Source organism: Schistocerca nitens, chromosome 8, assembly GCF_023898315.1.
Source record: "Schistocerca nitens isolate TAMUIC-IGC-003100 chromosome 8, iqSchNite1.1, whole genome shotgun sequence".
In the NCBI taxonomy this organism is placed as follows: Eukaryota; Metazoa; Arthropoda; class Insecta; order Orthoptera; family Acrididae; genus Schistocerca; species Schistocerca nitens.
The window spans coordinates 627,310,939-627,325,299 of NC_064621.1; positions in this window are offsets into that span (position 1 = coordinate 627,310,939).

Here is a 14,361-nt window from a genome sequence, read left to right on the forward strand (position 1 = left end):
TCTTGTGATTTAACTGCAAGTGTTAACGCTATAGCCCTACAGTCTCGATGTGTCTGTACAGATGCTACCATAACAGTAGAAGTGCTGCTCGCCCAATACTACTGTTGTTAATTTTAGTAGAGATAGATTAAAGGAAATGACAAGGAATTTTCACATTGCTCTAGAATAGATATGCCACGAAATAGTCGAAATTCAGTCTTGACACAATATTACCCTAGTCCGTATTTTAAAAAGCTTAATCTTACACCAAGTTTTTAAATTAATAACTGTAAATCACCTGCTAGAGCATGGTATATTTTGATTGTTACAGTTAAGGTCCCACGAATTTCTACTTCTGTAGCACAAGATTAAAAATGCTGATTATAGCAAATTCAAAGAGTATCAGTGTTTTTATGTGTTTATTTATTCGTAAAGCATGTGGCAACTTCTCCTTCGACTTCACTTTTCGGTATCGACCGTGCCCTCAGGGCAATTAAAAATTCTAACGTGAAGTTCACGTGGGCGCAGCGAACAAATGTTTTGCTCTGTGTTCGTCTGTAATGCGCCTCGTTCTTTAAAATCAGGCATTTATTTGAAAATAAAGTCATTAGAAATCTAGTTAGTAGCTCTCTCAGTCGCTCGGTCTCATAAAGCTCGTTGGAGTGTTGCTTTGCCTACTTTCTGTGTTCCATCTTTCTCGATTTCGAAAGTTCCGACAAGCAATTTGTCGAATGATCCTTTCTGGCTGCTGGGTTCCTAAATAGCAAGGCGCGTATTCTAAGATTTCGAGGGCTTAGGTACTATGTTGATTCTTTCTAGTACTTCTCACTGAACACCAAAACTGTAGGATTCAATGGAGTTTCTAATACCTACTACCAAATTTCTTTACATTTCTCACTCATAAGAATTACATTATCAGAACTTAAATAATGTAAATGTAACGATCTTGGAGTGCATGTGTGACGTCTTATCTGCCAACCCAACGCTTTGGATTTAATGACTTTAGCGTCTCCTCTGAAGTACTTATTAAACATTTAGAGTTGCATTTACATCCACACTCTTCAAAATTTCCAGTGTAAAAGTTATGGCTTCTTTCCGTTCCATTTACGTATGATGCGCGGGAAAAGTGGTTGTTTAAACACATCTGTAATTCATCTAATCTTCTCCTCACGGTCCCTATGGGAGCGATAGAGGGTCGTAGTGTATGCCTAGATTCGTCATTGAAAGCCCATTTTTGAAACTTTCTATATAGGCTTTCTCGGGATGGTATACGTTTGTGTTCAGGAGTCTGGCAGCGCAGTTTCATCAGAATCACCATAACACTCTACTATGGGTCAAGCAAAGCTTTGACCATTCGTGCTGCATCTTCTGTACACGTTCAGTATACCCTGTCATTCTTACCTGGTACGCCTGCCACACACTTGAGCAATATTCTAGGATGCGTCACTGTAGTCTTTTGTATGCAATGTCCCTTGTAGACTTCCCTAACTTCTTCCCTAACATTCTACCAGAGAACCAAAGTCTCCGACCTCTAACTCGCACTTTTCTCACATAACATCATAAAGGCCATGGATCAAGGCAGTTGGGGGTAGATGCAGTGTTTCTTGATTTCCAGAAAGAACTTGACTCACTTTCGAAAACACGCCTGCATTTATTATCGATAGTACGATTGCAAGGGGCATCAAGTGTACAGAGAGCGGAGCTCTAATCCCGACAAATGAAACTTTCTTTTAAAAGCAAATTCGTTAAAACAAATTACCAGTGAAAATCATTTTACATTCAAGTAGTGATATCTTCCAAGAGTAAAATTTCGCGATGTAACCCACTTTAGCCGCAATGACCGCCTGCAATCTTGTCTCGAAGCGATCGCACGCACTCGTTAAAAAAGCGCTGTCCATATTCACGAATGCTGATTCGATAGCGGTGTGTAGAGACGCAACATTACGCTGCTTCGTCTTATTGGTAACTCTTTCGACTACACCCCAAACATAATAGTCGAGGGGACTCAAATTCGGGCTATTCGGCGGCCAGAACTCTTTTTCACCAAAACATATCAGTAGTGGAACAACAAGGACGCTACCCCACTCAGCGTTCTTGCCAAATTTATTCAAGATGGCGGTGATAGATATGGCAACGTCGCAATGAGGTCATGGTGGGAAGTTAAAATTTTGGCGGGAAAATAGGTCAACTGGGCTACCTCCACTAACATAACCACCTTCCCCCACCCCAAGAAAATGGCAGGAATTTCAAATTTTGGCAGAAAAAAGGTCACTTGCGCTACTTCCACTAACCTTAGAAAATGGTAGCAAAATAAGTCACTTGGGCTACCTCCACTAACCTAAGTCATTTAACTGCCACCTCTTCCTTGGAGCCGGCCGCAGTGGTCTAGCGGTTCTAGGCGCTCAGTCCGGAACCGCACGACTGCTACGGTCGCAGGTTCGAATCCTGCCTCGGGCGTGGATGTGTGTTATGTTCTTAGGTTAGTTAGGTTTAAGTAGTTCTAAGTTCTAGGGGACTAATGACCTCAGAAGTTGAGTCCCATATTGCTCAGAGCCATTTGAACCATTTTTTCTTCCTTGGAATTGGTGGGGAAAGGACAGCCTGTGCTGGGCTGCTAGATAGGATGGATGTCAGTCTTCATTTTGCAGGCATTGTCATAGGCAATAGCTCCATGCAGTGTGATCATTATGAGATCCTGAGTCCAACTGGCCTAGTACACAGTACTGACACCAGAGGTCGCTGTCGTCCCATGGCAGTCTGGGGGGAAAAGGACTCAGTCTGTGTCGAGCTGCTGGAGAGAGGAAGGACTGTACTTTATTTTGGAACAATTTATTTAACGATGGATTTCACGTAGTACATTTATTACACTGATACAAAATACTCACCCCGGCGTGCTTGGGGTCACACTACATAGCCTACAGACTGCAAACTATACATAAATCACCGAAATAATGCAGTACACTGATGTACAGACACGTAAAACACCTCGTAAGTTACCGAAATAATGCATGTACATCCTACAGACCTGCAAACTACTCGTAGATGACCACTTAATGCATTGCACAGTCTACAGACCTCTTTATAAAATAATGCAACAGACACGTTCCCTCATGTAAAATTGGCGAAATAGTGCATGTACAACGCTCTGTAAACAGGCTCACAATGCTTAACCAACCGAAACAATGCATTGCACAAGCACTTATTGCATATAAAAAACGCTTTGAGACTGTCATCAACCTCACCGTATCAGCGAAATGCCCCCTACATAGCTCCAAGGCGCGCAGGCTGTACGGCGCACTCATACCAGCCCCATTTGCGAGAGGCATCTGGGCCGCTGGCACGTGTTTACCGTTGCTTGCGGATGCCTTTCTAGCTGCGGTCCAGCATCGACAGATGTTTGCTCAGTGGGTCACCCTCGCAGACGCAGCTAAAAGGTTCTCAACGTTATACTGACCTCACATGTATGTGTAAATAAGAACCAAGAATACCTCTCGAAAATAATAGTTAATGGTCGCTTTTCTAGGAGCTTTCGTAATGTCTCAGCCTGTCTGCGTGGAAATTCTGGCCCTAACAGAACCTGTTCACGAAAGTAGCCAAGAATAACACCGATTGCATTCTTCCTCGCGATCGTAACGACACAACTGGCCCATTACTTATCAGTCCCTTCTCAGAAATGGTAAAGTGTCAGAGAAATAGTTAACCGTAGCCTTTGTAGTAGCTTTCGTGATATTTCAGATTGTATACATGGAAATTCTATTCATCCATCTATGGGGAGCTGCAACACAAATTGTAATAGGTCAAAAGCTTTCTTGGACTCTCTGAACTGGTGTACAAATGACGGGTAAGACGCAGATTGGAACAAAGGCGTCCGCTGAGGTGTTGTTTCTGAAGCCAATCTGCTTGCTTGCTGCTGTGCGTACTACGGCCATCTCCAGACTCACAAGAATATTGGAAACAAGGCACATATTTATCAGTGTAACTACAATTAAATATTAGGATTGCTGATGCAGTCTGACACCTACCAATGTACTGGAAATGTCTCCTCTTGACGGCCGTGGTTCTGGAACTAATCTCAATATCTACAGAGCACATAATTTTCCGTGTAAAAAAACACTTTCATTCCCCTTGCGGCAATCCATGTGCTGAATCTATACCTCCCTCGTGATAGGACCCACAGTAACGAGCACCAGACACTCCTACATATACTGCGAAGACTGTAGTACAAAGGCTAGGTTGGTTCCCCTCAGCACAAAGGCATCACTGTTTCTGGCCCCAAACTGTATGCTTGCTTGCTTGCCTTCTGCACCCATCTCCGGGCTCTGGGATTACAAGAGCACATGTATTTTCACATGGTTTGCAAGAAAATTATATCATTTACGCGATACTTTTCAGTATAAAGCGCACAGCATTATCGCTCGCATAGTAGTATTGCTTGCATAGTATAACAAGAAGATATAGAGTGGAAATTATTTCTCTAGAAACCAGAAATTTTAGCGAGGTGGAGCGTGCTGTAAACCACTGAGTAACTAGAAATTAGTCCCGCCTGCGAAGACCTTTACGTAAAAATTCGAAAAAAATAGAGGAAACTGGTACTTCCACTCCTGAATACAGATGTCAGTGATGTAACAGATTCCAAATCATCCCTATAATGGAAGAAGTCAGCTAAGCTGTTTCTCATGTCTAGAGACACAGCAAACATGTCTTCCACCCGTCTTTCACCTGTTAGATGCACACACCACAATCGATGTTCTCTCAACTAAATAAAGGCGCGAAACTTGCACAAGCAGCCAACTGGACAATTTACATGGGAGGGAATAATGGTCCAGCGCAAACACATCGTCCATATTGAATCTCCTCAAATTTCCACACGATCACAAAAGCTATCCAGCACATACTAAGTATTAGTTAGTTACTCGGCCATTTAGAGCACAAAACGGTTAAGTCAGCTACATTCCTGCATCCCAACAGGTCTTTCCATTCAGACGGCTCCTGCCGTTAGTGGGAAACGTGAATCATTTCCGCCACAGGCCACCGCCGCCACGCGCCACGCAACCCTACACACGATCGGCCTAGGAAACCGGCCACATACATATTTAATTGCTATATTTACAATTAAATATTATTATTGCAGTGTCAATTAGACGAAATTCAACAACGAGCGAAGTATCGGTAATACACCCTCTGATGGTTGTGGCCCTCGAAATAGAAATATCATCTGTACAATTCTTATGACTTGACAAACATTTCCCTTTGTATCACAGAATTCCACATCAAATCCATACCTTCCTTACGATTGGACATAGTCATTTCCTTTGCAGATGTCGGAACACTCACACATACTTCATAAGCCTGATGCTCAAGGCAGACCTAACATGTTCCCTATTACTAAGTGTAATACTTCGCCAGTAACTGATTGTTGGTGATACGAAATAATACTGAACGAAAATCAGCGATGGGCGGGCGGACATGTCTCACAAGTTTATCCTGCGTGTGGTACCACTGTGCATTAGAAAGAGAGGCGTAATCGTCTCACAAACTGCTAGATGTTAAAAAAACACGATCGCAACGTTCACATTACTATCACAATCAGTCTCGGTTCTCTTGCTTCTACAGGTACACACAAGTATCCATGTTAAAAGCTATATTGGCTTTGTAAATCGAGGTATGGCATTACCTCCGAATGAAATGGTTTTCCAGACAAATACTGCGACACTGACTACAGACCGTGCTCGCCGGAGTGTACATTATCAGACCAACAGTGCGGTTACACGTCGCCAACAATGCAACCTCGTGACAAATCACCGAATTTAGAAAGCGATTCGGCTAAAGAATGTGGTATGAAACCAGTATTTGTAACTCCCCCGTGCCGCCGCTAGATATTTCTCCAGTATTTGTAATGCATTCTGTCTCGATGCCATGTCAGAGGTTCTGCGATATATCCACTGGATTATAGGCGGAGGTTGATTGAGAAGGATCACAACAGTAGATGGTGTGCTGATTGAGGTGGGGAGCAATGTACACAGGCTTTTCAGGTCTCTGGTGTTACGCTCTCCTGTAGAAATCCAGTCTGCGATTTGGAATCAAGTCTTTCCATTCTACCACATACCTGTGCTGGATCTTATGGACAAGTCCTTTAATGATTAGTCACTAGTGAATCATATTTCTGGCTCTCTCAAATCTCGAAAGGAGTCACCTTTTTCGAACCCGTCTGTTACAGTAAAATTCCAACGTAGCATTTTAGGCAGTCCCTATGCCTCTTGCAATTGCTGACATTCCTGCAGCTTTGCGCATGTGATCTTTCCATTTCGAGTCTGAACTGAGCAGAAGTCAGAGAGAACTGTATCTGCCACCTTCTGTAACCCGTGTAGAAAGAGAGTGACCTGAGTTAGTGACAGGACCATGTTTTGACCATTCAGTGGAAATGAGAACATGTTGCCATAGCTCCCACAGCAGTGTACGATGTAGAACTCCAGTGTCAAAGCCCACTCCTGCAACACAAGATAGTATAAAAGAGAGTACAGCAACAGAGAGAAGGACGAGGATTTTGCTACTGTATTGTGGTGCGTCTCCAAACTACATACAGGTAGTGCAATTGAAAGCAGGTTTGCGTCCCTCAGGGCCCATTGTGAGACCGTGTGTGTTGTGTGTATTCTCTGCGGAAATCTGAGAAGATTCAGTACGACGAGTGTTTGCACTGGGAGCATTGATAGTCTCTGAACTCCTATCACTCAGGTCCTCCTGGGATGGGGGGGGCGGGGGTCATCCACGGCCAGCTGGCCCCTCCCTCCCTGGCTGACACGCACTTCCGCATCTGCGGTCATGGGCTGTGTTGACGGCGGGAATAACCTCCGTCGGCACAGCAGTGCGACACAGTGGGTATGTGGGATGTATTTCGTGATCTGTAGACCACTTTTGCGGGGTTTAACTGTCAGTGCAATATGGCGATCTGTACAAAATAGTTTTGCTGCTGAAAGTCTCATCAGCAGAAAACAATGGCGGGCAGATCTCCCACACTGGCAGCAGCAGCAGTTTGATGGTAAATTCAGTGATGGATGGGATATCCCATTAGGACCATCAGGAAGAATGCAATTGGTGATTTTCAGGGCTATTTTCGCGAACAGGTCCTGTTACGATAAGAATTTCCATGCATACAATCTGAAACATCACGAAAGCTCCTACAAAGGCGACAATTAACTATTTTTGCGACACTTCACCAATTCCGAAAAATGACTGATAAGTAACGGATGGGCTGTTCCATTAGCATAGTGAGGAAGAATGCAATTGGTGTTATTCTGGGCTATTTTCGTGAATAGGTTGTGTTAAGGCCAGAATTTCCATGCAGACAAGCTAGGACATCACGAAAGCTCCTGGAAAAGCGACTGTTAACTATTTCTGTGGCACTTTACAATTTTCGAGAGGTAGATTTCGCTCTTATTTACATAGACACGTGACAACAGTATAACATTGAGAACCTTTTAGCTGCGTATCTGACAGTGAGCTGCAATGCAAATATCTCTCTCTCTGCACTGGACTGGAGGTTGAAAGGCATTGCGCAAGCAACAGTAAACACGAGTGAGTGGTCCAGAGGCCTCTTGTGTATGGCACCAATGTGAGCGCGCTGTCCGGCATGCGCGTCTTGGAGCTCTGTAGGGGGCAATTCGCTGATACGTTGTGGTCGACGTTAGTCCGAAAGTGTTTTTTATGTGCTATGAGTGCTTGTGCAGTGTATTATTTTGATTGTTTAAGCTTTGTCACGTGTGAATAGGTCTGTGCAATGCATTATTTCGACAGTTTATAATTAGCGTTTTACATGCATTATTTCGGTGATCTACGAGTAGTCTGTAGGGTGCGCATGCATTATTTCGGTAATTTACGAGTTGTTTGCGGGTCTGTACATTAGTGTACTGCATTATTTCGGTGATTTATGACTAGTATGTAGTGTGACCCCAAACACTCCAGAGTGAGCATTTTGTATCAGTGTAATAAATGTACTACATGAAATCCATCGCTACATAAATTTTTCCGAAAGAAATAAAGTGCAGTCCTTCCTCTCTCCAGCAGCTGGACACAGACTGTCCTTTTCTTGCCATGGGACGACAGTGCTCTCTGGTGGTGGTACTGTGTACTATGCCAGTTGGACTCAGGACCTTATGATCAACACACTGGAAATCAGTGGAAGGAATCACTAATGCCGAATTTCTCGAACTTTCTATCTTTGGGACAGACCAAAGTACGTTTCAAACATTCGTGACACCCCTGCACGTGATTTTTTCGTATGTGCGAAAAAGGGCATAGAACACATTTTTTAAATGTGGAACAACTATGAGATATAAGTTTACTACTCAAGACTCTTTAATAGGAATGTAAGAACATAAACATAAGGCATGCAATAAAAGAAACATCTTACTCTTAAGAAGGAGTATGAAAAAACAGCACACATAAAGTACACAGAATATAGATTTTATTATTATGGGACCGCTATTACATGCAAATGTCACAAGCTAATTACGTGAGATCCTCGGATAGAAACATTTGAACAGAAAAGGAACTCTTAAGTAGAAACATAAAACATTAGCATTAACATCAGAAGTGTAAAAAGACATAAAAGTTAAAGCTAGTGAGATACTTGTGCGCGAAAGTAGATGCGTGGACGAACTGTTGATATCGCCGTTCACATCAAGGAGGCGAGACCTGTAGCCACATTTTATATTATTTAGTGTAGAGAATCCAGACTCGCGCAAGTAGGATGTCAATAAGGGCAGTAAAAGAGACAGTGCTTTATTTGCGATATCCGGATATTCATCTTCGACTGAGATCCAGAAAACGATGGGAGCATTTTCTTTAAATTTCGACCTCAGGAATGTATTGGATGATATTTCGATAAGCTGCCCTTTTTCGGAGCTGTTTAATTCTTCGTTGGGTACAATTTGCTCGTCAGATACAATTAACCAATCTCAGCCAGTAGTCGAGATCGAGGGAAACTATTTGAATATCCCTTCTTGCCACTCTGATAGCCGCCGTTTTATGTGGTCGTTTATCTGATTCATTCTTCTGTATTCAACTCATCTGGTGCGATAGTCGATAAGACGCTCATTTTATCACTTAAATAATACCATCTTTTCACGCTGTTTCTGTGTACTTGAATTCAAAGCATTAAGTTTGTTGAAAATACCGGGAAGGTACGCCAGCTCGGCTCGCCAACCGGAGTTCACGGTAATCAAACTTACTATCATCATTAGTTTCAAAAGCTGCAAGTAGTTAATCATACTCTGGTAAGTATTTTTCCTACGGAAACAAGTGGTTCAAATGGCTCTGAGCACTATGGGATTTAACATCTGAGGTCATCAGTCCCCTAGGACTTAGAACTACTTAAACCTAACTAACCTGACGTCACACACATTCTTGCTCGAGCAGGATTCGAACCTGCGACCGTAGCGGTCGCGCGGTTCCAGACTGAAGCGCTTAGAACCGCTCGGCCACAACGGCCGGCACCTGTGGAAACCCAACGGATTTTGCTGTGGAGTAACAACACTTTATGATCTGCATCCATTTCTTTACAGAGTTCCTCAAACACTCGCGATTTTACGCGACGAATTTTTACACAGTTGATTATTGAGGCAGCCCTTTGGATGACGTCACCCGAAAGATTTCCGTCGGTAGTGTTCACCATGAAAGCCTCTCTGTGTAAAAAGCAATAAGTAGTTACTACCGACGGGGTATTTATTCCTGTTATTGCAGCAGTGTCGTCAGTGGATACAGCAATGCAATCCGTTCGCTTGAGCCCTATGTCTTGAATGAAACTCCCACCTTCAGCAAATATATCAGGTGCAGAGGTTTGTGTTTCAAGTTCTCGAGAAAACAGTTACTACCCAATAATTTCTGATCCGCAAACAAATCTCGCAAGAGATGATAAATTGAGCTTTTCCTGAAATGTCAGTAATCTCATCTAACTCTAGAGCAAATTGCGTATTTTAACAAGTTTCCTGTGACATGGCATTATATTGTTTTGAGCGTCAGCTGATATGCCTGTATTGCTCCGCTGAAATGTATTATTTGATAGAGTCCCAAATTGAATCCAATGGAACACCTTTGGGCTGAGCTAGAACAATGCTCGTCAAACTTTTTTGCTTAAGTGCCAATACTGACATTGGGGGGCGACATGTAGGGCGGCGTAGAAATGGGAATGGGTTATTGATAGAAGCTTATCATTTACACATTTTTAATCGACATATCCTAAGGTATCGCATGAATTTTTTTTAAGTGAGAAAGAAAATATACTGGAAGTACATGCCTGTTTCTGAAGGCTTACATAGAGACGAATTTTGCGCACCTAAGCGGCTAATGTGGTCAGTGCCGTCACAACACGTCATGTTTGTTTTACTAGTTTCTGGATGCGTTTTCTGGGCATCTTCACACCCCAGTATCTGTAAGAACGCCAAGCGGCTGTAACAGACCGTTTTCAATCGGACTTTAGTAATTAGTCCAAGTATAACAGAACAGAGATAATTTTAAATCATGTAATTTGATTAATTCAAAATTGTCACAAAGGGGCCGAATGGTGGATGATAGCTTTGTATACATAAGAGTTTAAAAGTCAGTTTTATCAGTTGTATTACGCGTGTGCTTTTTTCAGAAATAATTGACTCTTACTCGAGTGAAAACCTTGGCCACTTCTCCCGATTAGAAGCCGTGTCGACATTAATGATCTACAGAAGAAACAATCTAACTGATACAAATGACAAGGAACTACATGACATCAGTGCCCATGTGCATTAGAACTAGTCTGGCCACTTCTCGGCAAGCAGCAGCGCTATTCGCGGCAAAAATTATGCAGTGGCTACTTTTCCCGTCCCGGGCACTTTACAACACCTTCCCCTACCGATCTTACTATTAATTGGTAACCAACATAAAGTAGTACATTAAGTAATTCGAACTTGAGGCACGATCACGAACGTTTGCTAAATGTTTTGAATTTCGTGTTTCTTTCAAACGGTTCAAATGGCTCTAAGCACACATCCATGCCCGAGGTAGGATTCGAACCTGCGACCGTAGCAGCACGTGTTTCTTTCACTTATTGTATTGTATTATAACAGTCTTAAATTTGATTTCACATTACTTGCTATAAACATGTACCATATTTGGTGATGACCCTCTCTATAATTCGTATTCAGGAATCCACGTTACTTCCGTTTGACATGTATACCACAGCAGCTGATCGGTACTGTTAGTGCACGCTCTTGAGTTGCAAGCAAGCGTTGGAAGCCAAACAATAAAATATTCCCCCTCTCACTTTCCTTAACCCGCAATGACGGGTTAAGGAAATCTAGCCCTGACGTAAACGGCAAACTTCACCTATCTCATGGCCGAATTCACCAACGTCAGTTAAAATTAAGCACATCTTACAATATTACAGTCTCTGTAAGTATTTTTGTTTGTTACTGAGCAAGAAAAATACACTCATACTACTCAAGAGGATCTCGTTATCAGGAGAAAGAAAACTGGCGTTCTACGGATCGGAGCGTGGAATGTCAGATCACTTAATCGGGCAGGTAGGTTAGAAAATTTAAAAAGGGAAATGGATAGCTTAAATTTAGATATAGTGGGAATTAGTGAAGTTCGGTGGCAGGAGGAACAAGACTTTTGGTCTGGTGATTACAGGGTTATAAATACAAAATCAAATAGGGGTAATGCAGGAGTAGGTTTAATAATGAATAAAAAAATAGGAGTGCCGGTTAGCTACTACAAACAGCATAGTGAACGCATTATTGTGGCCAAGATAGGCACAAAGCCCATGCCTACTACAGTAGTACAAGTTTATATGCCAACAAGCTCTGCAGATGATGAAGAAATAGATGAAATGTATGACGAGATAAAAGAAATTATTCAGGTAGTGAAGGGAGACGAACATTTAATAGTCATGGGTGACTGGAATTCGTCAGTAGGAAAAGGGAGAGATGGAAACATAGTAGGTGAATATGGATTGGGGGGCAGAAATGAAAGAGGAAGCCGCCTTGTAGAATTTTGCACAGAGCATAACTTAATCATAGCTAACACTTGGTTCAAGAATCATAAAAGAAGGTTGTATACCTGGAAGAATCCTGGAGATACTAAAAGGTCTCAGATAGATTATATAATGGTAAGACAGAGATTTAGGAACCAGGTTTTAAATTGTAAGACATTTCCAGGGGCAGATGTGGACTCTGACCACAATCTATTGGTTATGACCTGTAGATTAAAACTGAAGAAACTGCAAAAAGGTGGGAATTTAAGGAGATGGGACCTGGATAAACTGAAAGAACCAGAGGTTGTACAGAGTTTCAGGGAGAGCATAAGGGAACAATTGACAGGAATGGGGGAAAGAAATAGAGTAGAAGAAGAATGGGTAGTTTTGAGGGATGAAGTAGTGAAGGCAGCAGAGGATCAAGTAGGTAAAAAGACGAGGGCCAATAGAAATCCTTGGGTAACAGAAGAAATATTGAATTTAATTGATGACAGGAGAAAATATAAAAATGCAGTAAATGAAACAGGCAAAAAGGAATACAAACGTCTCAAAATGGGATCGACAGGAAGTGCAAAATAGCTACGCAGGGATGGCTAGAGGACAAATGTAAGGATGAAGAGGCTTATCTCACTAGGGGTAAGATAGATACTGCTTATAGGAAAATTAAAGAGACCTTTGGAGATAAGAGAACCACTTGCATGAACATAAAGAGCTCAGATGGAAACCCAGTTCTAAGCAAAGAAAGGAAAGCAGAAAGGTGGAAGGAGTATATAGAGGGTCTATACAAGGGCGATGTACTTAAGGACAATATTATGGAAATGGAAGAGGATGCAGATGAAGATGAAATGGGAGATACGATACTCTGAGTCGAAACAAGGCCCCCGGAGTAGACAACATTCCATTGGAACTACTGACGGCCTTGGGAGAGCCAGACCTGACAAAACTCTACCATCTGGTGAGCAAGATGCATGAAACAGGCGAAATACCCTCAGAATTCAAGAAGAATATAATAATTGCAATCCCAAAGAAAGCAGGTGTTGACTGATGTGAAAATTACCAAACTATCAATTTAATAAGTCACAGCTGGAAAATACTAAAGTGAATTCTTTACAGAAGAATGGAAAAACTAGTAGAAGCCGACCTCGGGGAAGATCAGTTTGGATTGTGTAGAAATGTTGGAGCACGTGAGGCAATACTTGACCCTACGACTCATCTTAGAAGCTAAAATAAGGAAGGGCAAACCTATCTTTCTAGCATTTGTAGACTTAGAGAATGTTGACTAGAATACTCTCTTTCAAATTCTGAAGGTGGCAGTGGTAAAATACAGGGAGCGAAAGGCTATTTACGATTTGTACAGAAACCAGATGGCAGTTACAAGAATCGAGGGGCATGAAAGGGAAGCAGTGGTTGGGAAGGGAGTGATACAGGGCTGTAGCCTATCCCCGATGTTATTCAATCTGTATATTGAGGAAGCAGTAGAGGAAACAAAAGAAAAATTCGGAGTAGGCATTAAAATCCATGGAGAAGAAATAAAAACTTTGAGGTTCGCCGATGACTGTAATTCTGTTAGACAGCAAAGGACTTGGAAGAGCAGTTGAACGGAATGGACAGTGTCTTGACAGAAGGATATAAGATGAACATCAACAAAAACAAAACGAGGATAATGGAATGTAGTCGAATTAATTCGGGTGATGCTGAGGGAATTAGATTAGGAAATGAGACACTTAAATTAGTAAACGAGTTTTATAATTTGGGGAGCAAAATAACTGATGATTGTCGAAGTAGAGAGGATATAAAATGTAGACTGGCAATGGCAAGGAAAGCGTTTCTGAAGAAGAGAAATTTGTTAACATCGAGTATAGATTTGTCAGGAAGTCATTTCTGAAAGTATTTGTATGGAGTGTAGTCACGTATGGAAGTGAAACATGGACGATAAATAGTTTGGACAAGAAGAGAAGAGAAGCTTTTGAAATGTGGTGTTACAGAAGATTGCTGAAGATTAGATGGGTAGATCATGTAACTAACGAGGACGTACTGAATAGAATTGGGGAGAAGAGAAATTCGTGGCACAACTTGACCAGAAGAAGGGATCGGTTGGTAGGACATGCTCTGAGGCATCAAGGGATAACCAATTTAGTATTGGAGGGCAGCGTGGAGGGTAAAAATCGTAGAGGGAGACCAAAAGATGAATACACTAAGCAGATTCAGAAGGATGTAGGTTGCAGTAGGTACTGGGAGATGAAGAGGCTTGTAGAGGATAGAGTAGCATTTAGAGCTGCATCAAACCAGTCTCAGGACTGAAGACCACAACAAGAACAACAACGAAGCTGCTAACGCTAGTTAATGGTTCTAGTTTATTATTAAGAAGTGCGGCTGAGAAC